The sequence below is a fragment of the Arachis hypogaea genome, chromosome 13 (assembly GCF_003086295.3).
Source record: "Arachis hypogaea cultivar Tifrunner chromosome 13, arahy.Tifrunner.gnm2.J5K5, whole genome shotgun sequence".
NCBI classification, from domain to species: Eukaryota; Viridiplantae; Streptophyta; class Magnoliopsida; order Fabales; family Fabaceae; genus Arachis; species Arachis hypogaea.
In genome coordinates, this window is record NC_092048.1 from 103,076,227 (window position 1) to 103,080,259 (window position 4,033).

The 4,033-nt window shown below is 34.7% G+C and overlaps 1 non-coding gene across 1 annotated transcript; it reads right to left on the reverse strand.

The window, feature by feature from the left end:
- Positions 1 to 2,774: 2,774 nt before the first annotated feature.
- On the reverse strand, positions 2,775 to 2,882 carry LOC112738514 (small nucleolar RNA R71). Its single transcript, XR_003169471.1, has one exon. It is a non-coding gene; the product is annotated as a small nucleolar RNA R71 (small nucleolar RNA).
- Between the last annotated feature and the right edge of the window lie 1,151 nt (positions 2,883 to 4,033).

The following is a 4,033-nucleotide window of genomic DNA, read 5'->3' on the forward strand; positions in this document are numbered from 1 at the left end:
GCTTATCTGAAATTCTCACCAATGAATTACATAAGTATTTCTATCCCTATTTTATTATATTATTTTCGAAAACTCCATAACCATTTGATATCCGCCTGACTGAGATTTACAAGGTGACCATAGCTTGCTTCATACTGACAATCTCCGTGGGATTCGACCCTTACTCACGTAAGGTATTACCTGGACGACCCAGTGCACTTGCTGGTTAGTTATGCGAAGTTGTGAAGATATGTTTAGACCATGGTTCTGTGCATCCGTTTTTGGTGTCATTGCCAGGGAATCAATTTCGAACAACAATTCACAACCTGAGTAGCAATTTCGCATACCAAGTTTTTGGCGCCGTTGCCGGGGATTGTTTGAGTATGGACAACTGACGGTTCATCCTGTTGCTCAGATTAGGTAATTTTCTTTTTGTTTTCTTTTCAAAAATTTTTCAAAAATATTTCAAAATTTCCTCACCTGTTTTCGAAAAAATTTTAGATTCAAAATTTTTAAGAATGAATTTTAGTGTTTCATGAAGCATGTGAAGCCTGGCTGGCTGTAAAGCCATGTCTAAATTTATTTGGACTGAGGCAGCAATTTGTTATCAAGAGCAAGCTAGTTGTTGTTAATCCACCTGCTACTGTTCCTAATTTACATGCTAAAGCTTGGCTGGCCATTGTCCATGTCTAGTGTTTTGGACCGGAGCTTTCATTGAAAGCTTGGCTGGCTAGTGAGCCATGTCTAATTCCTGGACTGAAGCTTTAGACTAACACTGGAAGATTCCTGGAATTCATATTGAAAATTTTGGAATCCTTATTTTCCTTTTTCAATTAATTTTCGAAAAATATAAAATAAAAATCCAAAAAAATTAGAAAATCATAAAAATCAAAAAAAATATATTTTGTGTTTTTTGTTTGAGTCATGAGTCATGTTATAAGTTTGGTGTCACTTGCATGTGCATCTTGCATTTTTCGAAAAATTTCATGCATTCATAGTGTTCTTCATGATCTTCAAGTTGTTCTTGGTAAGTCTTCTTTTTTTATCTTTGCATTTGCATGTTTTGTGTCTTTTCTTGTTTTTCATATGCATTCTTGAATTCTTAGTGTCTAAGCATTAAAGAATTCTAAGTTTGGTGTCTTGCATGTTTTCTTTGCATTAAAAATTTTTCAAAAATATGTTCTTGGTGTTCATCATGATCTTCATAGTGTTCTTGGTGTTCATCTTGACATTCATAGCATTCTTGCATGCATCACATGTTTTGATCTAAAATTCTCATGCATTGCATCATTTTTCTTGTTTCACTCTCATCATTAAAAATTCAAAAATCAAAAAAATATCTTTCCCTTTTTCTCCTCATCAAATTCGAAAATTTGAATTGAATTTTTCAAAAATTTTTAAAATTTGGTTGTTTTTATGAGTCAAATCAAATTTTCAATTTAAACATCTCATCTTTTTCAAAATCTTTTTTTCAAAAAATCAAATCTTTTTCAAATTTCTTAGTTATTTTCAAAAATTCCAAAAATATTTTTCAAAAATCTTTTTCTTATTTTTATCAAATAATTTTCGAAAATAACAATAACAATTAATGTTTTGATTCAAAAATTTCATGTTTGTTACTTGCTTGTTAAGAAAGATTCAAACTTTAAGTTCTAGAATCATATCTTGTGATTTCTTGTGAATCAAGTCATTAATTGAGATTTTAAAAATCAAATCTTTTTCAAAAACTAATTTCAATCATATCTTTTCAAAATATCTTCTTATCATATCTTTTTCAAAAATTTGATTTCAAAATATCTTTTCTAACTTCCTAACTTCTTATCTTTTCAAAATTTGTTTCAACTAACTAACTAACTTTTTATTTGTTTCCTAACTTTTTCAAAACTACCTAACTAACTCTCTCTCTCTATTTTCAAAAATATCTTCCCCCTTTTTCAAAAATTTATTTTTAATTAACTAATTATTTTATTTTTATCTTGAATTTTCGAAAAAACTACTAATCTTTTTCAAAAACTATTTTCAAAAATCACTAACTCTTTTTCAAAAATTATTTTAGAAAATTCTCCCTCTCCCATCTTATTCTATTTATTTATTCATCTACTAACATCTCATCTCACATCTATACCCTCCTCACAGTTGTGTCTCTTCCATTACATTACATTCTTTATCTCCCTCTTTTCACCCACTAACACAAGGATCCCTATACTGTGGTATAAAGGATCTCTATTATTATTATTTTTCTGTGCCCTCTTCTTTGTCATATGAGCAGGAGCAAGGACAAGAACATTCTTGTTGAAGCAGATCCAGAACCTAAAAGGACTCTGAAGAGAAAATTAAGAGAAGCTAAATTACAACAATCCAGAGATAACCTTTCAGAAATTTTCGAACAGGAAGAGGAGATGGCAGCCAAAAATAATAATAATGCAAGGAGGATGCTTGGTGACTTTACTGCACCTAATTCCAATTTACATGGAAGAAGCATCTCCATTCCTGCCATTGGAGCAAACAACTTTGAGCTGAAACCTCAATTAGTTTCTCTGATGCAGCAGAACTGCAAGTTTCATGGACTTCCATCTGAAGATCCTTTTCAGTTCTTAACTGAATTCTTGTAGATATGTGATACTGTTAAGACTAATGGAGTCGATCCTGAAGTCTACAGGCTCATGCTTTTCCCTTTTGCTGTAAGAGACAGAGCTAGAATATGGTTGGACTCTCAACCTAAAGATAGCCTGAACTCTTGGGATAAGCTGGTCACGGATTTCTTAGCCAAGTTCTTTCCTCCTCAAAAGCTGAGCAAGCTTAGAGTGGATGTTCAAACTTTCAAACAGAAAGAAGGTGAATCCCTCTATGAAGCTTGGGAAAGATACAAACAGTTGACCAAAAAGTGTCCTTCTGACATGCTTTCAGAATGGACCATCCTGGATATATTCTATGATGGTTTATCTGAGTTATCAAAGATGTCATTGGATACTTCTGCAGGTGGATCCATTCACCTAAAGAAAACGCCTACAGAAGCTCAAGAACTCATTGACATGGTTGCTAATAACCAGTTCATGTACACTTCTGAAAGGAATCCTGTGAATAATGGGACGCCTATGAAGAAGGGAGTTCTTGAGATTGACACTCTGAATGCCATATTGGCTCAGAACAAAATATTGACTCAGCAAGTCAATATGATTTCTCAGAGTCTGAATGGAATGCAAGCTGCATCCAACAGTACTCAAGAGGCTTCTTATGCAGAAGAAGCTTATGATCCTGAAAACCCTGCAATAGCAGAGGTGAATAACATAGGTGAACCTTATGGTAACACCTATAACTCATCATGGAGAAATCATCCAAATTTCTCATGGAAGGATCAAAAGCCTCAACAAGGCTTTAATAATGGTGGAAGAAACAGGTTTAACAATAATAAACCTTTTCCATCATCCACTAAGCAACAGACAGAGAACTCTTCACAAAATACTTCTAATTTGGCAAACTTAGTCTCTGATCTGTCTAAGGCCACTGTAAGTTTCATGAATGAAACAAGGTCTTCCATTAGAAAACTGGAAGCACAAGTGGGCCAGCTGAGTAAGAGGATCACTGAAATCCCTCCTAGTACTCTTCCAAGCAATACAGAAGAGAATCCAAAAGGAGAGTGCAAGGCCATTGACATAAGCAAAATGGCCGAACCCAATGAGGGAGAGGAGGATGTGAATCCCAAGGAGGAAGACCTCTTGGGACGTCCAGTGACCAATAAGGAGCTTCCCTCTGAGGAACCAAAGGAATCTGAGACTCATCTAGAGACCATAGAGATTCCATTGAACCTCCTTATGCCCTTCATGAGCTCTGATGAGTATTCCTCTTCTGAAGAGAATGAGGATGTTACTGAAGAGCAAACTGCCAAGTTCCTTGGTGTAATCATGAAGCTAAATGCCAAATTATTTGGCATTGATACTTGGGAAGTTGAACCTCCCTTGTTCATCAATGAACTAAGTGACCTGGATCAACTGACATTGCCTCAGAAGAGACAGGATCCTGGGAAGTTCATAATGCCTTGTACCATAGGCACCAT